Genomic DNA, 25,409 nt, shown 5'->3' with positions numbered 1-25,409 from the left:
TAAGATTTTGTGAAAAAAGGTAGTTGACCAACATTTTTCGTCATAGTTTTAGTCGATAAAATCAACACTGGTACCTATGATGTCACAGATACAGTAGGTGGGTTTCTGAACTGTCTTCATAATGAACTTTTTAATGGGCATTAGCATCGGCATATGGCGGCCCGGGGGCCACGAACAGTACGGCCCCCACCTTCACTTAATGCGGGCAGCGGGTCAATATCCGAATACTGATATATTATTGATTTCAGCTGTTCCAATTCCAAAACATGCAAGTATACATGACCCGCTTTAATTACTACAGTCCATTATATTGAATTGTATTTTTTTTTTTTAGGTCCAATGTATTTGCATTTAATTTGAAATTAAATACCAACTAGTACACAGAATAATAACTGTTAATACCCCATTAGTATAACATGTGTGACTATTAAGGGCTATTTGAGTGATGGTGTTTACAGTGTACTACTGGTGGTGAGAGTGCAATGAGGACCCCCTGGAGTGTGTGTGTGGGTATTTAATGGTCCTCTCCATCATCAAAGTTGCCCACACCCCTCACTTAAAAGGAAGCAAAACCAAAAAAAAAAGAAAATGCTTTACATTAAGAATTTAACACCTTTACAAGAAAACACAGCAAAAATCCTTACACAACAGCACATGATGAATAAGAAAGTAATAAAAATGAAATAAAATCCCTTAAAATGGATGAGAAATGGTTCTAAATCTATAGGTTAAAAATGCATGTTTGTGAGTGTCATTTAAATATTTCAACGGAGGCTGCTTCATGTAATCTCTTTAGGTAAGGTGTTCCACAATTTGACAGCGTGATTGAAGAAAGCTGGCATGTCTCCGGCGTTCTTTTAGGTTGAGGTTATACATAATCCATTAAGACCGGGAACGGATCTGTGTCATTTTAACATTTCTTTAGCTATATAAAAAAAAATTGCAGATATACAAGCTCATAGCGCTGCACTTCTTTGCTCCCTGGAACAAAATATAAAAAATATTTTGAGACGGAAGGGGTCCGCGGAAAAAATAAATATCATTTTGGGGGTCCTTGACATGAAAAAAAGTTTGAGAAACACTGATATAGCAACATAAGTAAAACAAATTAATAAATAAAACAACTGTTAAGGATTTAGAAAACATTTGTAGAATCCCTGAGTTAAAAATGTTCGCTTTAAAAGACATTTTCAAAGATTTGCACAAATTAAAAAATATAGCAGATATACAAGCTCATAGCGCGGCACTCGGTGCCGTGCTATGAGCTTGTACATATGCTTTTTTTTGGTAGACCTGTAGCTTGTAGACATGCTATTTTTGAATAGCCCAAAGTATAAAATAATGGTTTATAGCTAAAAAAAAATCTAAAAAGGACACAGTATGCGTTCCGGGATTGAATGGGCTAACATGTGTGCAGTCAGTGTTCTTTTGGGTTGGGGGGGGGTTATGTATACTGTAACTAACATGTGTGCAGTCAGTGTTCTTTTGGGTTGGGGGGGGGGGGGGGGGGTATGCATAACAAACTAACAGGATCTGAGGCCTGGTGAAGGAATACAGAAAACACCAGGGGGTCTGTGAAGTGGGCTGAATGCAGAGCTTTAAAGGTGTCAAATGTTTTTGGTTTTTTTCTCGTAATAATGATATCCTACTCCTGCACGCACACAGCGGGAGACAAATCATAGCAATGCCTTGTAGAGCTTGTAGTTTTTTTTGCTGGTTTTGATTTTCTTTTAAGTGAAAGTGAAAGTGGTTTATAGTCTATCTGTGGATTCTATAAATATTTAACCAATGAAAAGTAGGGATGTCTGATGTCATTGGCCGATATTAGCATAAAAATTTAATTTCGGAAAATATCCGATATTACATTTAATAATCGCCTGATAATACTTCCTAAGGTTAACATGAGCATCAAAGCAACATTTTAAATACTTTTTATTAGCACATGCATTCCATAGGGCTGGACCACACATGGAGAAAAGAGGATTGTGACTAAATAATAACTACACTGATGCCATTAGAAAACGGGTTCTTTTTTTTTCATTTCCTGAAAAGTAACAGTTTTGGACATACGAGCGACGATATAATATAACTATACTGCAGCCAGATGAAAAATGTACAGAATACTGAATATATACCATGTAGAATATACATGGGAGAATAAATGAGCAACCAGTATACACACGAATCCACGGAGCGCTGCCCTGTAGGCAACCATTGCTGCGGTGTCAGACTCAATCAGCTGCTGCTGCGGAGTCAGTCAGCCGTAGTCACTGACTGCTCGTTACTCTTTTACCTGCTTTTTACTAACTTTTACTAACACTACTTTTACGAAGATGTACAGAAAATCGGGACGAACCACCTACGTCAGGTGCCAGTAGTTTATGGCTGCTCTGCTAACGCCAAGAGATTGACAGAACCGCAGCAGCAGCTGACTGGCACCGCAGCAATGGCGGCCCCCCCTACAGGGCAGCGCTCCGTGGATTCGCGTATACAGAATATACGTTAACCCATTCAATCCGGGGACGCATCTCTTTCATTTTAGATTTCTTTGGCTATTAAAAGATCACACCCAGTGTGAAGAGAGTGGTGCCTGTGATGAGTTAATTAGTGTAACTGGTTGCATCTTTGTGTTGCAATCAGCTGCAGCTGTTGAGGCCGTGCTCAAACAATACGGACGGACAGACAGCCACACACACACGGTCAAGTGTAGGAGTGGCTGGCACCACTCAAAAAATTGCAGATCTACAAGCTCATAGCGCGGCACTCGACTTGTAGATCTGACTCTTTTTTTTTTATCGTGAAAATGTGTGCAAATCTTTGAATACATATATATTTTTAAAGGATTTTTTTTACTCAAATCTTTGCTTCTGGGGGTCCCTATATACAAGCTACGAGCTTGTATATCTGCTATTTTTTAAATAGCCAAAGAAATCTAACATGACAGAGATGTGTTCCCGGATTATTATGTGGTGAAAAAACTATAGCGGTTCTGAGCTATAGATACAATCCAAAGAACACATAGTTTGTGCAAGAGATGTGGGAAGAGATTTGTCCCGAAAATGAAAAATACTGTACAGGGAGCCAGTGTGTGTGTCTATAGCTAAGACTGATGTGTTTCTCACTTTGTTGGTTTTGCTAGCAGTCTAGCAGCAGAGTTCTGAATAAGCTGTTAACCCCTTCAATCCGGGAACGCATCTGTGTCATTTTTTAGATTTCTTTGGCTATAAAAAAATGGCACTGAGTGCAAACGTGTGCAAATCTTTAAATATTATATTTTTTTTTAAAGCGGACATTTGTCGAATGTATTTGTTCCAAGGACCTCCCAGAAGCAAAGATTTTAGTTAAAAATGTTGTTTACAAAAATATATGTATCCAAAGATTTGCACAAATCTTTTAAAAAAAAAATTTAGATCTACAAGCTCGTAGCGCGCCACTCGGTGCCGCGCTACATGCTTGTAGATCTGCTATTTTCGCCAAAGTATAAAATAATGGTTATTATAGCTCAAATCTAAAATGACACAGTATGTGTTCTCGGATTGAATGGGTTAAACTTTCAATGGATTTTTCTAGGGAGACTTGTAACAAGTGCATTGCGGTAGAGCAACCTACTGGAGATAAAAGCATTGGCAATATTTCTGAGATGAAAGAATGCCATTTTAGAAACTCTGTCTATTAATAGCTCTGCAGATCATGTTTTCATTTGTGTGTGTGCACGTGACACGTGCGTGCACGTGATACGTGCGTGGCGTGCACGTGTGTGTGCGTGTGTGTCTAATCTTGCATACCACTATAGGTCAATCAGCATCATATGTATTGTGCATGCTGACAGCATAGGCCAAGGACCTAAACGTGATTTTCACGCCTCCACCTCTGAAAATGTTTGTTGCTACTGTATATCAGTGGTGCTCAAACCTTTTCATGTCAAGGACCACCCAAAATGATATGTATTTGGCCGCAGACCCCCCATCTCAAAGTATTATGTTCCAGGGACCCCCCAGAAGCAAAGATTTGAGAAAAAAAAATCAATATATTCAAAGATTTGCACAACATTTTTCAAAAAATAGCAGACATACCAGTTCATAGCTTGTATATCTGCTAAAAACAAATATCGTGAACATTTATATATATATAAAAAAATCACACCCTGTGTGAAGTGGGCGGTGTCTTGCTAGCTAATCACAATACTGAATGGAGTCAACCAATCATGTACAAAAGATAAATACATTTATTGAAACACTCTTTATGATGGACGAAACCATAACTTGAAAAAAACCAAATTTTGGTTTTTTTCAAGTTATGGTTGCTTATATAGGGCTATGCACATGTGTCATGTGACACTGGCCAATCACAGTCCTGAATAGACTGTGATTGGCCAATCACAGCGCAGGATAATTCTACAAATTTCCTGGGCCCAGATCACAGCGCAGGAAAATGTACATTTTTCCAAATCTCACTTATAGGGGCGGTTTCACCGCCCAAAAATATGTATTTTCAAGATTTGCACAAATGTTTGCACAAAATAGATTAAACAAGTATTTGGGAACAGAAGCAATAGGTCCTATACAGTAAATGCTTCTATAACCTCCTAGATTCTAGTAACCTCCTAGATTCCTCCTAGATTCTAGGAGGTTATAGTTCTCGGTTAATGGAAGCGCTAAGTGACCCATGCTGGCTATTCCTGGTGTGATAAGTCTTTTACTTGTTCTTTTTAGTATCAGATTACAGAAGTATTCTGGTGTTTGATCTAAAACTATGTTTTCTGATGAACATGATGAGACTAAAGGTTGACAATGAATGTGAGAGAGCAGAAGGACGTGATATACAACTGCTAATCACATTCTGTATGCTAGTCCTATAGGGGAATAGGATTATATATTCTTCGTTTCACAAGACATAGTACGTGTAGATAATATATTGTCTCTGTCAGGTGGAAAGCTCATGTGTCCAAAACTGTTACTTTTCAGTATTCAAATTGATAAAGTGCAGATCTGGCCCAGACGTTTGGCGTAACAGTCTGAGCACCTAGGCTGGTAATCCAGCCCGACGGCACATCGCAGGTTCGACTCCCGATCCCGACGACCATTGCTGCGGGTCACCCTCCCCCCCATCTCTCTCCCTGATTCCTGTCAGTCTACTGTTCCTGTCAATAAAGGCAGAAAAAGCCCCCAAAAATATACATATATATATTTTTTTTTTAAAGTAGCAGATCTAAAAGCTCGTTTCGAGCTTGTAGATCTGCTACTTTTGATACTTTGTGTGACGCTGTAGTATTTACAGAAAAAAAACTCAAAAAGTAAAAATCAGAATCAGAATCAGAATCAGAATCAGTTTTATTGTCACATCACAGGTTTACAAGGTAAAAAAGTGGGTGAAATTTGTTTTTGTACATCGTTCCCATCGCAACGTTAATTTCCATAGAAAGAAGGGGGGGGGGGGCAAGTGGGAAGGAGATCAAAACAAGAGAGCAACAGAAGGCCAGACAAGTTATCTACATATTTACAAAGTACCTGAGATAATAAAAAACTAAGGTGCCTGAGCATAGCAGCAATGTATGTATACTGTGCATGTTATACTTATACTGTGCATGATATACATATGGACGTTAAGGTGCTTAGAGAAAAAAGAGCACAATAAAAAAGACAAAAAAAGTCAGTGCGTTATACATGGGATTAAGGTGCAAAAGGTCAGTGCGTGTCCACCTAGGGTGGACTGACCCTAGTATAATCCGCAAGTAGCTCCATGAGGGAGTGCAACAAAAAGTCATTTGTACCTGGTGTAGTCCACAGGTGTGTCCGAGGGGGAGCTAAGTCCAAGTCATTGTCCCTGGTATAATCCACAGGTGTGTTCAGGAAGAGCCAGAAAAGTTTTTGCACCGCCTGCTGTCAGGCTGCTGAACAAGGCTTATGCCTCATTCAGCATTCTGACAGCAGCCGGATTAAAACTGCACCAGTACCTGGTGGTGGAACTCTTGATACTGCGGTAGAGCCCCTTGCCCGGTCGCGGTCGTTGTAGGGGTTTGAACAGTCTGTGACTTGGGTGGTGCTTGTCCTTGATGATGCGCTTGGCTTTGACCACGCACCGCTTTTTGTACAGTTCCTGGAGCGCTGGGAGCTCGTCTCCCATTATTCGCTCTGCCGATCGCACTACTCGCTGTAGGCTGATCTTTTCTCGGGCAGTGCAGTTCCCGTACCAGGCCGTGACACAGCCTGTTAGGATGCCTTCAACAGAACTGTTGTAATACAGCCTGAGGATGCGATGTCCTACTCCGAGCTTCTTCAGGCGGCGGAGCCAGTACAGTCGCTGCTGAGTCTTTTTCCTCACATGTGTGGTGTGCGTCTCCCATTTGAGGTCCTCCTCGATGTGTACTCCGAGGAACTTGAACTCGCTGACCCTTTCCACTGCAGCACCGTCGATGAGGATGGGCGCATGGTCTCTCCGTGGCCTCCTGAAGTCCACGATCAGTTCTTTGGTCTTGTCGACGTTAAGAGAGAGGTTGTTCTCCCGGCAAAATATGGATATAAGTGGTTTTTGACGAGAACAGATAATAGCCTACAACTCAACTGGCTGAAAATGCTCTAACAAGTCTTGCCGCGAGCCACAATGTCTCTGCTGGAGGTAAATTCTCCATTCTAGCAGCGAGGCTGTCTAGAGGTCGGGCCAAAGACTACAGCAACCGTACCTCACTGTAAACATGATGACCCCCCCCAAAGAAATAATGGATTCTCCCGCTCTAGGCTGCCCAATAACGTGGGGAACTTTTTCTAATCTCCACACATCAGCCCAAAGGTACATATAAGACATTGTTTAATGTTGAAAATGGGTGGTATTCCCCTTTAAGCCATTCAATCTGGGAACGCATCCGTGTCATTTTTAGATTTCTTTGGGCTATTCAAAAATAGCAGATCTACAAGCTCAATCTGCTATTTTTTATACAATCTTGAAGATTTGTGCACATCTTTGAATATAGATATATTTAAAGCGAACATTTGTAAAATATTTTTATTCCAGGGACCCCCCCCCCCCCCCCAGAAGCAAATATTTATGTTAAAAACGTTCGCTGTAAAAATATATATTCAAAGATTTACACACATTTTCTAGATTTTTCAAAAATAGCAGATCTACAAGCTCGTAGCGCGGCACTTCTACAAGCTTGTAGATCTGCTATTTTTGAATAGCCCAAAGAAATCTAAAATGACAGAGATGCGTTCCCGGATTGAATGGGTTAACCACTTAAACCCTATACACTTAATTGACCGGGATCCCTCAGGGCTCGATATACCACGTCCGCTCCCTTCTCCCCCTCTGCACCATTATCTCTTCACTGAAAATATAGGTAGCTAGATCACTTCAATGATCTGCTGCTTTCTACAAATGTTTTGAGTCTATAAAAGTTGAGCGTACAGACTACAACAACTTCTGGTTCTTCAAGTTACTCAACACAGGGACACCCATGTACCCAAACACACACAAGCACAACACCAGAGGGAGCTCCACTGATCTCGTTCAGCCCAGATTCGGCACAAACATGGGGTTAAATTTGTTCTACTTCTATGCCACCAAAATGTGGAATGCCCTAGTGTGACTCCGCCATAAAAGAGCACCTAGTAAAGTTTAAGCTTAACACTGGAAATGAACGAACTGTTTACTGTACACATATGTTTTATGGCTATAGTGTTGATGTCTTGTATGTTATTGTATGTCTTTACATGTCTCGATGAATCGAATACACACAGGACCACAATAGAAACAAGCCCTTAGGGCTTTTTGTGTTATCCTTTGAGCACCCTTGTATAATCGTATCACTGTACAATTTGAAAACTGTTAATGAAGTATTCAATCAATCAATCAATTTGCCCCAGAACACTATGGGTTCACGTGGTTCGCACACTCTCTGCACACATTCAACTCAGTCCAAGCCGTCTCAAGTCAGAGAGAAAGACGGAGAGAGGTATTACAACATGCCTCCTGGCTCACCTTTATAGTGTGGGGACTTGAAACTCCAATCAGAGTCTAACATAACACCTAGGCTCGTTATTTCCTGTTTGATCGAGGGAGTCAGGTTGCCAAGTTTTTTTTTTGGTTGCTTTGGGGCCAACTAATACGATTTCTGTCTTCTTGATCCTCGTTTAATTTCAGAACGTTATTACTCATCATTGCACGTTACAGGCACTTAAGGCATCTGCATAATTTGGTTCAACGGATTCTGTACAAATGTGTTGACACGTTCTATAATAACATTCATCTGGCAAAAGCATGCTAATGAGAACAAAGAGCAGGAGAGCAAAGGCCCAACACCTTTTCTGTTGAATTGGGTCATTATCCCTGACACGATTCTCTCCAAGACTAATGAAAAATATCATGTATTGTTCCGGAACCAGTTAAGAACATTCTGAGATGCAAACCCAACTTAGTGATGGGTATTGGCAAGAACCTCACGATACGATACATATCACAATACTTGGGTCACAATACGATTGTATCACGATATATTGGGATGTGATACATATTGCGATACTGTGATATATATTGAGATGAATCACTGGCGAACTAGGTATAGCACAGCGACATCTAGAGGAGCGGAGTGTCAGGACCGGACTTCCACCATTGATTTCTATGCATTTTCTCCAAAAGTATCGCGATACTACGGCCTGGAGTATCGATACAGTATTGGGAAATAAAATGTCGCGATATATTGCCATATCGATTATATTATATTGATATCTCTACCCCAACTCTTGAGCAACGCTGCACTGCACACTAGTATGGCCTGTATGAGGCTGTTCGGGCGGATGGCGCCCAGACAGAGATTCCGTAAACCAGTGGTTTTCAAACCTTTTCATATCAAGGTCCATTATTTATTAGGCATTTGAGCCACGGACAACCGTTTGATGAGATTTAGACTCTCAGACCCAAAACTTACAATATTGTGTTGTCGTTGGATACGATTTTGTCCACCATGCTGTATTGATGTGGTGCCAGAGGAGAGATAACAGGCAAACGTTGATCAAAATGACAATTCTTTAATTAAGTAATGCAGATGTTTAACCCATTGAGGCCTGAGGTTCCGATTCTGCAAAATGTCTTCTAAATCCTAACAGTTTTCTGAAAAACGTATGTTTCTATATCAGTGGTTTTCAAACCTTTTCATGTCAAGGACTCCCAAAATGATATGAATTTGGCCGCGGACCCCCATCTCAAAATATTTTGTTCCAGGGACCCCCAGAAGCAAAGATTTGAGTTAATGTTTGCTTTAAAAGAATATATATATTCAAAGATTTGCACACATTTTCACGATTTTTCAAAAATAGCAGATCTACAAGCTCGTAGCACGGCACAATAGCAGATCTACAAGCTCGTAGCGCGGCACTCGTGCCGTGCTACGAGCTTGTAGATCTGCTATTTTTGAATAGCCAAAGTGTAAAATAATGCTGCATTATTTAGCTAGGGACCACCGTGACCTGGAACCCCCTCAAGGACCACTGGCGGTCCCCGGACCACTGGTTGAGAACCACTGCCGTAAATGAATAGATAGATGCTGCACTGAAATCAAGAAGAACCCGAACAGATACCTTATTAGCATCTATTAGCATCAGTGCCAAGTCTCACATTTCAGTCTCAGGTCATTTCTATAGAAGACGGTTCTCATTTAGAAAGTATTTTTTTGGTCGAAAACTACTTTTTCAGTAACTTGTACATGTACAGAATATTGCTTGGATAGGGAAGGTTTGATATGGGTCTATATTTGCATAGAATTACAATATGATAAGTGGGTGAAAATAAACTATGACTGCTGTGTTACTTAAAGAAGTAGTTCACCCAAAATATGACTTTTTTTCTATCAATTACACACCCCATGAAGCCTTGAATTCATGGAGATCTGTTTGTTTTTGTCGCATTCCTGAACCAGTAATTTCATGAGGGTTTCATGGGGTGTGTTATTGATAGAAAATATGTAATTTTTTGGGGTGACCTACTCCTTTAACCACTCAAACCCCAGCATCCGTACTGTGAGGAAAGCTTTTGCAGAAAGTAGCAGATCGACAAGCTCACAACACGTCGCTTTGTTGTGGACACAGAGGCCGCGAAATACACCTACATTTCGGACAGACGAGGCTGCCTTCTTCAGGGTTAAGAGATCTAGTGTGAGTGACATTAAATACATACATCACACCCATTGCAGATCAGCAGGGTGTGACCACCACTCAATGGTGGTCACACCCTGCTGATCGGTGGACAATTACAGGGTTGAGATGGAGAACAGGTGAACACTCAGATTCACATCAATTCAGATTCATAATGTCACATGAGATAATATCAAATACAATAAATGCATGTCTATACAATCAAATAGCTAGTGCGAAGAACCTTTAAAAGACATTTACAGAAAAGCCTAATCTATTTCTCATCAAGTATATGATCAAGGGCCGCCAAAGAATGAGAAGAACAAAGGCAAAGTTAAGACACATTCAAAGGATAGGAAAAAGGAAAGGTCTGATATCAAAGTCAATATTAAGACCCATATAGGTGACAACGTTTTAAGAAAATAAATCCTTTAAGAAAACATATTTATGAAGCCTCTAGTTTGCCGATATAATGCAATGAGGAAACGGGATGATTGTCTACACCTTATACTGCGGTGCGCCGCAATACAGACTTTGAGTTCCCGTTTAGTCATGGCCATACCAGGCCTTACCACACGGGCAGTTCAACAAGTAAATAACACCAGTGGTGGTACATGTAATCACACCTTTAAATAGGATATTTGCACACAAGAGCCACAGTCATAATTACCATTGGGGACACAACACAAGCATAACAGGTGGAAACGATAATGGGAGACCGACCATTCTTTTCTGACCATCTCTGGAATAGCTACTGTATGATCGGGGTTTTCATAATGTTCTGGATAGCGTTGTTAATCAGAATTTTGTTGTACTCCTGTTCATAATGTCCGACAGATGATTAAAGTCAGATGATTTGTGGCAGATTATTTTCACTCTACAGAACTGACTATAAGGTAACAGTTTTTTTAGGGGAACGGGGTGGCAACTATAGGCTGTTGCGATCAGTAGTTTATTTTGTACAGGTCGCTGTAAAGGCCATTATCATCACCTCGGGTTATCAACAAATCAAAAGAAATTCAAAGAATGCAAGTCAAAACTCACCTCGAGTTTTCCTTTGCACCCAGATAAACTCCAGTGTCTCCTTAGCCGCGAATGTGACCACATCAACCACAGCAACTGTGGTGGCCATGCACGTTTCATCCATGTTTGAGTTCCTTAAGCACGTAACCCTATACTGTATATTATGGTAAGTTGACCAGGGCTCTAGACTACGTTTGCTTCTTTTCCGCCCTCAACACCAACTCTCTGTGCTGAAAATAGCAGATCTACAAGCTCACAATACATCGCATTGTGATGCGTTATGACACGTTGTGGTGCTTCTGTGAGCTTGTAGATTGTCTATTTTTTTACTGAATGTTGTTCACATGTGGTTTGTTTTGACAATATTGTTGGTACCAGTTCAGCATGAGGTGGAAATTTAGCCGTGCTGACTTAGTCAGTTGCCACATAATATGCCTCAGAAAGTCATGCTTTTAGCTTGCAAATATTGGTCCGCTGCCATATAACCCCTATAGGGTAGATACAGCCGCTGACCAATCAATGTAAGCATATCACCCTCTCACTCATGGCAAACACAGACTGGGTATGTGATATATTATATATATACACACACACACACACACACATACATACGGTATACAAAACAACCCGATTCATATCTTTCATTTTCAAAATTGTATGCTGTGTCTTATCCCATTCAATCCGGGAACGCATCCGTGTCGTTTTCGATTTCTTTGGGCTATTCAAAAATAGCAGATCTACAAGCTCATAGCGCGGCACCGAGTGCTGCGCTATGAGCTTGTAGATCTGCTATTTTTGAAAAATCGTGAAAATGTGTGCAAATCTTTGAATATATATTTTGTTAAAGCCAACATTCGTAACTCAAATCTTTGCGTCTGGGGGGTCCCTGGAACAAAACATTTTGAGATGGGGGTCCGTGGCCAAATACATATCTAAAAATGATTTCTAAATCCTAACAGTATGTTGCTATATCAGTGGTGCTGCAACTTTTCCATGTCAAGGACCACCCAGAATGATAAATTTATTTTGAGACCCCCATCTCAAAATATGTTGTTCCAGGGACCCCCTGAAGCAAAGATCGGAGTAAAAAAATGTTCGCTTTAAAACATATATATTCAAAGATTTGCACAAATGTTCCACGATTTTTCAAAAATAGCAGATCTACAAGCTCATAGCGCGGCACCGAGTGCCGCGCTATGAGCTTGTAGATCTGCTATTTTTTAAATAGCCAAAGAAATCTTAAAATGACACAGATGTGTTCCCGGTCTTATATGGGTTAAGTATAAAATGATGTTTATGTTCCTTAAAAGCATAATTTCTTTCCTCCGTCGCCGCCCCCTAAACCAGAGATAAGCGCAGAACTGAAAACAGCTGCAACAGACGACGACAAATTTGGGACATGGTCATTTATCATTCATAGCACAGCGCCGGAGCAAAACAATTTCTCTCTCCCACTTTATCCTTTCAGTGAACTGCTATGATTACCATTCTCATTCAACACGCAGCTCGCTTTGAAGCAATAATTTCCTCATGAGAACCCCAATGTCCGGCCGTTCGGGGCATTCTGTGTATTGGATAAGCCTAGTTGTGGTTACAAATATTGACTCGGCGTTCTAGGGTAAATCGTATAAAAATGTAGCTGCGTTATGAACCACAATAAGTATCGTTTTGCACCTCTGGCTCTGTCTTTTGTTTATACCCTCTTGCTGCGGACACACATTCATTTCTGACCCATCATGCAAGCTGAGGATTTTTGCTGGCAGAGAGATTCTTTTGCTTTATGCTTGTTTTTCTGTTGTTGTTGTTGCAGTAATATAGAATGCTTACCAATGTGTTACTGTGGGTCATGTAAACAAAGTATTTAGTTAATACAAAATTATCAAATAAAAGAAGAAAATAAGGCATTGTTGAAAGCACAATGCACAAGCACGCACGCATGTGTGTGTGTGTGTGTGTGTGTGTGTGTGTGTGTGTGTGTGTGTGTGTGTGTGTGTGTGTGTGTGTGTGTGTGTGTGTGTGTGTCACACACACACACACACACACACACACACACACACACACAAAGGAACAAAAGGTTTCCAAGGCTGACTTCTCACTCCTGAACAATTCATCATGCACATGAATTAATCTCTCTTACTCATTAGGCAGAAATTAACCGTGTTACAAATTGCCTCACATATAGCCATTGCACAAGGTGCAATAATAAATCACTCCCTTACATACAAATGCCATCCACCTGAATTGACACTTTTGCCTCGTGCACTATAATACCTCACCTCGTTTAACTCCAGGCTATGCGCAATTAAAAAAGAGAGACACGCTAAAAATTCTTGTTTCACTGTTTACAGTGGAAAGGTTTTTCGCCAGTGTGAACACGCTGGTGTATCTTCAGATGATGTAACTGAGGGTGTGGTGCCTGGTGTTGAGTCGTTTTGATAGGCAGTCCCATAGGGTCCTTGGGGTACCAGGGGGTCCCCAGCGAAATGTGTTAGTACATTACAATCATTCTAACCACTTTATCCATTTATATGTTGGCTATTCAAAAATAGCAGATCCACAAGCTTGTCCATCTGCTATTTTATACATAATATATCTTCTCTTCTGGGGTCCCTGGTACAAAACCTTTTCAAATAGGGTCCGCGGCCAAATACATATCAATTGTGTGAATACGCTGGTGTTTCCTCAGATTATTTGAGTCACTGAAACTCTTGTCACACTGTTTGCAGAGGTAAGCTCTTTCATCAGTGTGGATACGCTGGTGTCTCTTCAGATCTCCTGACTGACCGAAACTCTTGTCACACTGTTTGCAGAGGTAAGGTCTTTCACCAGTGTGAACACGCTGGTGTCTCCGTAGATCTTCTAACACGCTGAAACTCTTTTCACACTCTTTACAGTGGAAAGGTTTTTCTCCAGTGTGAATTCTCTGGTGCATCTTTAGGCTACCCGACCTGGTGAAACTCTTGTCACACTGTTTGCAGTGGTAAGGTTTTTCTCCATTGTGAATTCTCTGGTGTATCTGTAGGTTACCCAACTCGCTGAAACTCTTGTCACAGTGTTTGCAGTGGTAAGGTCTTTCACCAGTGTGGTTACGCTGGTGTCTCACCGAAACTCTTGTCACACTGTTTGCAGAGGTAAGGTCTTTCACCAGTGTGAACACGCTGGTGTCTCCGTAGATCTTCTAACACGCTGAAACTCTTTTCACACTCTTTACAGTGGAAAGGTTTTTCTCCAGTGTGAATTCTCTGGTGCATCTTTAGGCTACCCGACCTGCTGAGACTCTTGTCACACTGTTTGCAGTGGTAAGGTTTTTCTCCAGTGTGGACATGATGCTGGTGTCTCTTCGGAGTTTGTAACCGACTGAATCTCTTGTCACACGTTTTACATATGTGGTGGTCTTTCCTGTGTAAGTCATCGGATGTATCTTTACTTCTTGCGGCTGAGTTAAGGTCTTGGCATGATCTTGGGTGGCCCGTGTGGTCTCCTTGTTCCTGGCTGGCTACAGAGCTGGACATTTGAACCTCTGCTGGTTCATTGTCAAAGCTGCTGTTTTCCATGTGTGATGTGGACGGAAATATATCTCTTCTTCTCTTCTCTTCTCTTGGAGATTCGTCCTTCTATATTCTCTCTTTTCTCTCCCTAGTTATCTATCGATACTGTATATCCCTGTCTTTCTCACCTAAAGTGTCTTAGTAGAGTAGGCCGAGTAGGCCTGTGGACATCACACCTCTTGGTTGTACTCAGACTAATGCCATGTCTAAAGACAGCTTCACATCTTATATAGGCAGCTCATGGTCTGATGTCAAATGCAACACAAACCGTTGCCAAGCATTCCTGCTTCAATGATTTATGCAGACACTGGTGCAATCAGGGTTGCCAGATCTGCTTATTATAATTTCCCCGCAAGATTTTATTTGAAAATAGCCGATCTACAAGCTTACAACGCGTCGCATCGCAACGCGTTGTAAGCTTGTAGATCTGCTATTTTCAAATAGCTGATGTATATGTTAAAGTGCTCATGTGGCCCATATTCGCTTCTTTTGTGCTGGTTTTCCTAGACCTGGTTGCTTGTTTCTCTCACAGAATCTGGCAACACTGGTTGCAATCAGTGTGGTGATTCCCAAATATTTGAATTTCAAGGCCACAGTCATAGTTCACTGGTGTTGAGTCGTTTTGATAGGCAGTCCCATAGGGTCCTTGGGGTACCAGGGGGTCCCCAGCAAAATTAGTTAATACACTACAATTGTAGGAAAGGCTTTTACATAATACAGGTTTGTTGGATAGGTCGCCATAGTTACGCGGTACTAGGTCCGACCACGTCACTGAATGCTTGGTACCCCATATGGAGCTAACGGACATATCCAAGTCCGATATCACGGAAACCTAACCCTTTGGGCATATTGGGACTCCATATACGGATATGACGGTCTCGTATTGACATCTCCAGGATGACACACGCACCGTAGCCAACGCTATAAAGGCAAGGGAATCTCAGAGTTGGTTCAGATCCCAGGATGATCCACAAATGATTCTCCTTCTCCCTCTACTGCCCAGGGTCATATTATCGGTTTAGTTTCCCGCTTGGATACCATCACAGGGTCTTGGGTCAGGTCTAAACAACCAGTCGAATACTTTTATAACAATCATTTTACCCACTTTATCCAGTTATACGTTGGCTATTCAAAAATAGCAGATCTACGAGCTTGTCCATCTGCTATTTTGTTTACATTTTGAAAAAAATATATACTTAAATCTTCTCTTCTGGGGGTCCCTGGTACGAAACCTTTTCAAATGGGGGTCCGTAGCCAAATACATATCAATTTGTCCTTGACTTGAAAAGGTTTGAGAACCATGTGCTAAAGAAGTGGAGAGACAGGGAGACCCCCTGTTACTGAACAAACACAGAATCAGAATATAGAGCTACAGCAGGGGTGCTCAACAGGCGGTCCATGAGCGGACCGCGGGACAACTCTCTGCGGACCCTGGGCAAATTATAGGTTTTTTAAAGAGATATATGTTTGGGGGATTCTTGGAGGGGGTGTGAAAAAGTATTTGAATTGTTGTTCTGTTGTTTTCATGTTTATTTTCATGTATGTTTTCATACTCTGCACCAGGCGAGGAAATCCCGGGGGGTACGGGGGGAGATTTGTCTCAGATTGGACGCCCACCAAGTCATCCTATACTACTTTAATTGAAACGACCTCCAAAATGTGTCCGGGGTTGCTCAACACACAGTCACTCCATTCGCCCCGAAACTTGCCACAGACTGTTGATCAGAGCTCTGGCTATAATATAGGCTTCTTTCCCCGCCTTCAGTGTACTTACATATTGTACGGTTAATATAAAACTACATTTCCTACAACATCTTAACATTTTAGCCACAGCAGCATTCCTTCTTTCTGGCCGCAGTATCCATATTATTCGATTAGATGATTACCATGATCAGTCATAACCATAAGGACTTTCCAATGCAGCTACCACTGCCAAATATGGACTGTGATGGACTGTGATATGATCGTTTATAATAATACAAATAAATGTTAAAATAATTAAAAATACTTATTTAATAAAACCTGAACCCACTTATGCATCGTAAGGCTGGGAGGGGATCCCATTTGATAAGCTTGGCTCGATTGACCGACTTAAACAAACAGACCTTTGCCTTATTCAAAAAATGATTTGTGAACCTTCAAGATTGGTATTTGAGTACCCCTGAGCTGCAGTATATAACACTTATTTTAATACCCTCCCTTCAGTCTTAGTGTGAACCAGACTTGAGTTTACAACTGTCCTTTGACCGCATTCTTCCGTCTATACAGAAGACCAATCTCCTCTTCACTAAAAAAGAGCCGATCTACAAGCTCAAGACGCATGGGATTGCGACGCGTTTTGAGCTTGTAAATCTGCATTTTTTTGGGGGGCAAAATTTTCCCTGCAGAAGAAATAGGCATATACTGGGGTTCAAGTGGTTAAGGATGGTCTGAGCCACAGTAATCCCCTGGAGTGTCTGTCTGTTCAATGATCTCAGTGCTTTAACCCATTAAGACCGGGAACGCATCTGTGTGTCATTTTTAGATTTCTTTGGGCTATTCAAAAAATAGCAGATATACTGCCGTGTCATGAGCTTGCAGATCTGCTATTTTTGAACATTTGTGCAAATCTCTGAATGTATATTTTTAAAGCGAACATTTGTAACTCAAATCTTTGCTTCTGGGGGTCGCTGGAACAAAACATTTTGAGATCGGCGGCCAAATACATATCTAAAAATGTGTTCTAAATCAGTATATGTTGCTACAGTAGATCAGTGGTGCTCCAACTTTTCCATGTCAATGACCCCCAAAATGATATGTATTTGGCCGCGGACCCCATCTCAAAATATATTGTTCCAGCCAGGGACCCCCCAGAGGCACAGATTAAAATGTTCACTTAAAAAAAAAAAAATGTCACGATTTCCCCCCAAAATAGCAGATCTACAATATGCTCTTTTTTAAAATAGCTTTCTCTGTCTTAATGGTTTAATGGGCTCTTCTCTCCACACCACATGTCCGCATGTCCTCCTTCCATTTCCCCAGGCCCCCCCAGCCCACACCAGGTCCCACCGGACCCCCAGAGCACTGCTGGAGGAAGAAGACGTCCTCAGGTTTCCTACTTAAGTAAAAGTAACAATACACTACTACCATGTAGGATTACTCTATTATGACGGTGATTCTCAACCTGTGGGGTTGAGGGGACCACTGGTGGGACGCGAGGGTATTGCAAGTGGACCCCGAAGTAATAGGCTCTATGCACAGCAGCCATATTGGGAATGAATTGGGCCCCTTCCTTACTTCCTTCACAGGTGTTACCAATGATACTAATTAAGGCTCTGTTCCATTTAGTGTAGCACAGTGGTTGTCTTATTTTCAAGGACCTGCATAACTCTGAGAGTGTACAAATGGAACCAAGTGGACCCTTACGGGTCCACTTGGTTCCATTTGTACAGTTACAGAGGCCATTTGGGAACCAAAATTTGGAATATGGAGTGTTTCCAGTGAGTCAACAACATGCACAATGTTTATGTTTATGTTTATTTATTTATTTGATATGGACATCACAAATTACATTGGACGGAACCAGATGCATTGCTTACAGTGTATATAGCACGAGTGCTAATTTTCAACACCTGTCCACAGGAAGCTTTTCTAAAATACAGTAACACCAATCTAAAACCCAATCAAGTACAAAAAAAATAATTATATAAGTATATATATACACATATATACACACCCTAGTATGCATACACATATATACACACACTCACATGTACTAATAATTAACACAATCAAAATCAATATCATACCCACTACATTAACTAAACAAAAGAAGACATAATCATTCAAATAACCAATCAGTAACTATACATGTGAGCACAGTTGATTTGATTTCAACCATAATTTGAGCCCTCTGTTAAACACATTACCATCCGTCTCTAGTTTTAGAACCGTAGGCAAAGAGTTCCAAAGGTTTACCCCCTTTACTGAGAAGGCAGACTGCCCGAATGTGTTCTTGCTTATAGGCACAGTACAGTCACCATGTGTTGATGCTCGTGTAGTTGCTCTGCCAGAGCTCTGACGCCTATTAACCAGTCCAGAAAACAGAGGTGAAACATGATTATGTAAGCATTTAAAAACCAATTTGATAGTACAAAAAACCACAAAATTTTCAAAAGTAAAAAGGTTGTGTTTTCTTAAAATACCACAGTGGTGCCATCTCATCGGTTTCTGATCCATGACTTTTATAGCCTGTTTGTATATTGATGTTATTGGTTTTAAGACAGTTTGAGAAGATTGTGACCATGATGTAATGCAGTATGACAAGTGTGAAAAAATCATAGCATGCATGTACAGCTGTGCAGTTTTACATGATAAGTCCCTTCTAATATGACGAAAACAGTTTAAGTTCGGTTTAACCTTCTTGCATATATGCTTTACCTGTCTGTCGAATTTTAAGTGTTTATCCAAAATAATTCCCAAATATTTTATTTCACTCGTTTCAGCAATAATTTCATTTTGGATTTGTACCTCAAAGGCATCTGTAACAGGCCTGTTACGTATTGAGATGCACATTGAGACTGTTTTCTTGACATTTAAGGTTAATTGTGACAACTCAAGCCACTTTGAAATGTTCTGCAATTCCTGTGTCAGGTGCGCAGCTGCCAGGCTGGCTGTTTTAGCGGACACATAGATGACAGTATCATCTGCATACATCTGGCAGCTAACACCTGGACAGGTTTTTGGAAGGTCGTTAATGTACATTGTAAACAACAGTGGTCCAAGTACCGATCCTTGGGGCACTCCCATGCTGTTAGGAAGCAATGGTAATATCAGCACCCTGACCAGAATGGAACGGAACCTTCATTAGTATCATTGGTAACACCTGTGAAGGAAGTGAGAAGAGGCCCAATTTCTCTCCAATATGGCCGCTGTGCATAGAGCCTATAGGCAAAACACTGAGATTTGAATGATAATATAACATTAATATTATGGTATTTCTTTCTTTAGAACCTTGAGAAATGATGTGATACCAATAAATAGGAATACTGTGTTAATTCCATTGATCCTATGGCCGGAACACAATTTGATTGATTGATCATTGAACTGAACATGCTCTGAAAAAGCACGCGAACACTTTTGAGATTTTCAAGCGGAACATACAGTAAAAGTACTCAGTATGCAGAATGTTGCATTTAACTTTTTCTTTTGTCAAAATGTTTCAAAATAGCAGATCTACAAGCTCTCAACGCATTGTGAGCTTGTAGATCGCCTATTTTCAAATAGCCAACGTATAAAATATCTAAAACAGCAAAGTCACTAGTAAGTAAAAGTTTTCAAACAATCGTGGTGGAGTAAAAAAAGCTTTTCCTCTGAGATGTAGAGGAGTAGAGGTATAAAACACTCGGGTGGTGCAGAGGGTATAAAGTACCTGCTGCCCACCTCCACGGAACGGAGTCTGGGGGTTTGAATCCACCGTGGTGTGCCTCCGGCTTTGTCGAGCGTCTATTACCAACACAATTGTTCCCGTGTTCGTGGGAGGGAAGCGGGCGGGGAGGGTGATATTAGTCACTGCTGCACATACGCCTATACCGAGGGGGGGGGGGGGGGCACCTGTCAGCAGGGAGTGTTGGGTGGGAGGAGTAGGACGAAGGCTCTATCTGTCCTCACGGCACTGGCAGTTGACTTAGTGTAGTGGTTTTCAACCCTTTTCATATCAAGGTGACAAGGTATTTATGCTGCATTTGAACCCACGGAACCACCGTTTGATGAGATTCTCAGACCCAAAACGCTGGATATTTTGTTATCGTCGGATAAGATTTTGTCCACGATTGATGTTGGTACCATTAGGAGAGATAACAGGCAAACGTTGATCAAAATAACAATTCTTCTACATTCTCTAATTAGGTACACTTCTTGTAAATTAAGCAATGCAGATGTTTAACGATAATTTAACTCTCGAGAGCGTAAAATGAAACCAAATGGACCCGCAAGGGTCCATTTGGTTTCTTTTTGTTTTGTTTTAAAGATCTACGTATAAGGGTCCATTTGGTGACCAACTCTCCATCATTTTGCTGGGGACCACCTGGAACCCCCTCAAGGACCACTGGTGGTCCCCGGACCACTGGCTGAGAACCACTGAGTTTAGTAGGATACAACAGCAGTGACAGAGGGGAGGAATCACCTGGCATAACGACTACATTGGGGGAGAAAAAGGGGCATAAAGAATACAAAACTGGAAACACTCTAGTTAGTAAAAGAAAAAGTCACTAAAAATTGTACTCAAGTACGGTACTTGAGTAAATGTACTTAGTTACTTCACACCGAAGTCCCACGATTCCCCCCCCCCCAGCCCACTCCCACAGGACCCCGAGAGCTGTGTTAATACCCCAGTGAGCTTCCAACTGTGTGCACACAGAGATCATCGGCTATTTGAACCTTTCCAGCTGATCCTCTCTCCCCGTATGAAAGAAACAGAGTAAAGACAAGTCATGTGTGCTGCTGCTGTGCGCGTTGATGAGCTCCCACGTGGATTAGAATATGCATATACCTCGTTTTAGATGTGATAAGGAGATGTCATAGTTAGGTCAGGGTCGCCTACACCTTCTCGCGCGGCGCGGGGGCTTCTTCTCGTGACGAACAGTCACTGCTCAAACTGGGAGTGGCGTTCCGTTCAGCAAGCACGACATGCAGCGCTAAGGAGAGAGAGACAGAGATATAGCAGAGTGTGAGTGCGTGGTGGTGTTTACAGAGTTGGAATGGAGGTCGAATGATCACATACAACCGTATGATTTTCTTTTATTGGTTGATTGAATATTTTATTAACATGATTATTAGCAGTACAGGTAGTACAGTCGAAGGTTATGCTAAATGTGCTCCATTGTACAAAATGTATCAGTAATACATACGATACAATACAAAACAATACGCACTACAAAACATATGTAATATGATTCAAATGTTTGTTATTGTTTTTCATTATGTATGTATTGTATTTGATATGCTGTTATCAGGGCGTCCTTGAAAAAGAGAGCTTGCTCTCAATGGGCTTCCCTGAATAAATAAAGGAAAAAGAAAGAAAGAACGATATCGGAATAAAGCTCAGTAGAATCATATGGTATATTTATAGAGAAAGAAGGGGAGGGGGCGGGCAGAGGATTCTAATATCAAGGTGTTCAACGAGTTAAACTATGTTCACTTGTATTTTGAGGACAGGAATTCTTCGAAAACTCAAAACTAACCTATGGTTTTGAGTTTGGGTAGAGGGAGTCGAGAACCTCTGTCTTTTGGTACATTTTTTGGGTGGCAGCATAGTAGTAATGAATTTTTACCCATGTTTGAGCCAAGTTTTTGGGGAACGAGGTCAGATCTCTCTGGTGTTATGCCCATGGGCATCACTCACTCTAGAGAAGTAGTTTTGACAGGTATCTGGGCACTGATCCTCTGAGATTCTTGAAGACCAGACCCATTGAGCGATGTTGCACTCTGCTCCGTCTGGGAATTGGCTCAAGGTAGAAGACAAAGTGTGCCGGACTGGTAGAGTGCTTTTAGAGCACTGGTATTCAATGTGGGGTCTGGGGACCCCTCCAGGGGTCATTGGGGGGTTTCGAGGGGGGTCCATCGCTAAATGATTGATAGTTATAGGAACCAAATGGACCCTTATAGGCCTTTAAGTCTGAGAGTGTACAACGGGTCAAATTTGGTTCCGTTTGTACACACTCATAGTTAAATAAAAAATACTGATGATTTTACATTGTAGATTGGAGTCTCAGAGATAAAAACAATCGTACCAACGGGGGTCCGTGGCCTGATCAAACTGGGGGTCCTTGAAAAAAGAAAAAAAAGGGTTAGGAATCACTGCAAAACACTGTTTTAGAGTCAAAGTGGGTCTTGTGGGCACAGGTACAAAGGATGGAGCAGAACCGGGCGTCTTATGGCTGCTCAGGGATTGAATAAAGGCCAGTTAATTTGCTGCACGGCACGTTTTGTTATATCGTTTCAGGCAAATCCCTCATATATCGTCGGAGCAGCCGGCAACGGTCGTTTTATATCCTTCCATTTCCTCCACCTTTCAGATCGTTTTAAGCTCCTCCATGTCGCGAGGGTGTTTCTTTTCCCTCTCTTTTTGAATCTCTCTCTGGCTTTTTTTTTTTTGATTTCAAGCTGAAAGCCACATTATCCATAAATCAAAGGCAATGGGAGGAAAGAGACGAGGGGAAGTGAAGGACATTCAGATCCTTTCAGAGTTCCCAACGCTTCAGAGAGCGAAATAAACAGGAAATTAAAATGGAATTCGTAAGCAGATGAATTCCAGGTTGCAGGTTTTTTTTCTTTTAAAGGACTGTCTGTAAGCAGGTTCTCTTGTAAAGTGCTTATTCTGGCCTCAAACTCAGTGCTATTGGGAGAATATCCTCTCCCTTATTAAATTCCCCAGTACGGTGTCAGAAATCATATTGTTTGAAAACTGCCTAGCGCTTATGGCTATAGTTTCATTTCATTCATGTGTTCTATCCCTAGACGGGAAGAAGGTTTTAAAAGCTTCTGGCTGTTTAGGACTAGCATCGGGAAAATGTGTGTTGTTTGGCTCAACATGTAACATCTTTGCCACTTAAACCCCATACACTTTGTTTACCGGTGTTCCAACATACATATATATATATGTCACAGAATGATTGGAAAACCAGTCAGATTGAAAAAGGTGCTTCACTCGTTTTCACCCACGGAGGCGTGCCGTCTGAAGGGGACGTGAGCCACCAGAGGTGAGCGAGTCGCCGTGCCAAGCGTTGCGAAGTCACCTTCAGCCGACTCAACGTTGTCCGAGTTATGTCCCAATAGAGACAAAATCGTAGGTCATTGTGCCCCCCTAGTCTCGGTACCTCCGAGACGTCGGTGAACTCGAAGAAAACGAGCACTCCTCTTTTTTCAATCTGGCTGGTTTTCCACTCATATTGTAACATAAGGTATATATGTCGCTGCCAAAAACAGCCCATGTACTGTACAATGATCACCTATTTTTAACCACATTTTCACCTATTGTCAGCTATTGTTAATCTATTTTCGGTCAACGTTCGCCTATTACAACATGCTCAGAAGAGGGATGCTATGCTAGGGTTCATGTGGTTATACCAGTAGAGTTTTCCGCCAATTTGGCAAAAGAGGCCTTCTTGGAATTAAAGCAGAGTAACCGGATGATTTAGACCACATAGAGTATAGTCGCAAACACTGAATACAATATAAATACCTTTCCTCTCAAGTGCGGAAAGTTTCAAGAGGGTGGCAAAGAGCTGGCTGAGACATATCGTGACGGTAATACTCAGCTTCATGACTCTTTTGACTCCTGTGCAGAGGAGGAAGGCAAACATGAGTCATGGAATTAATAACAGCCTCTTCAAAGACGCTAATTAAAACTACGCCTGCTTCTTGCACGGGCACCACACACTTCATGCTGACACAGGAATATTACAGATACATATCCCTCTTACTGTACATGTATATTATGCAAGTATGAATTGAAAATATGTGTGTGCAAAAACATACACAATTTACTTGGAATTGCATCATGCTCCCAGTAACTAGTTTATTATCTTTTTTAGGTAATGTTTCTATTTCATGCAAATGTGAAAAAGAAAGGCAGTCAGTGATGACAGGGTGGACATAAAGTGTACCACAATTTAAGACAATAGCTAACCAGTGGTGGAAAAAGTACTCACATGCGTCGCGATGCGACGCGTTGAGAGCTTGTAGATCTGCTATTTTCAAACAGCCTATGTATAAAATAGGGCTGAAGTGGTTAATGTATGTTTTAGAATATAATAATTTATACCTGCCAAGTAGCTAGTAGTTTTCAAATAATTGTAGTGGAGTAAAAGTACAATATTTGCCTCTGAGATGTAGTGGAGTAGAAGTAAAAGTATTGAAAATGGGAAATACTCCACTAAAGTAAAAATCCCTCAAAAGTGTACTTTTAAGTACAGTACTTGAGTAAATGTACTTAGTTACTTTACACCACTGACAATAGCTAACATGTTACATGTATGCTTACATGTATATAAACATGTTCATACTGTGTGTGTGTGTTTCAGCCAATAGCGAATGGAAATTTGGGCACTTCACAAGTACATTGTAGACGTGCTGCTCACAATGCATAAATCAATATCCAGCCTTCGTTTTCTTGATTTGATGCTTGAATAAACAGGCTGCATCTCAATCGGAACAACTGTCAAAGAGTTGAGCAGAAAAAAAAAGAAGATGAAGCAATTTCTGGCACTTGCGGTTCTTTGAAAGAATCTTTTAACCCTTTAAGACCGGGAACGCATGTCTGTCATTGTAAGATTTCTTTGGCTATTCAAAAAATAGCAGATATACAAGCTCATAGCGCGGCACCGAGTGCCGCGCTATGAGCTTGTAGATCTGCTATTTTTTTTTAAATCGTGAAAATGTGAATATATATTTTTTAAGACATTTAGAAGACATTTGTAGAATCCCCCAGAAGCAAAGATTTCAGTTATAAATGTTCGCTTTAAAAATCCATACATCCAAAGATTTTCACAAATGTTTCACGATTTAAAAAAATATACAAGCTCATAGCGCGGCACTCGGTGCCGCGCTATGAGCTTGTATATCTGCTGTTTTTGAATAGCCAAATAAATCGTAAAATTACACAGATGCGTTCCCGGTCTTAATGGGTTAAATGCCAACTAGAAGGCCATCAAAGACCACGGCACACTAAAGTGAGGGC

This window comes from Gymnoscopelus braueri (genome assembly GCF_963280865.1).
Source record: "Gymnoscopelus braueri genome assembly, chromosome: 12".
Taxonomy (NCBI): Eukaryota; Metazoa; Chordata; class Actinopteri; order Myctophiformes; family Myctophidae; genus Gymnoscopelus; species Gymnoscopelus braueri.
This window is presented reverse-complemented; position numbering follows the sequence as displayed.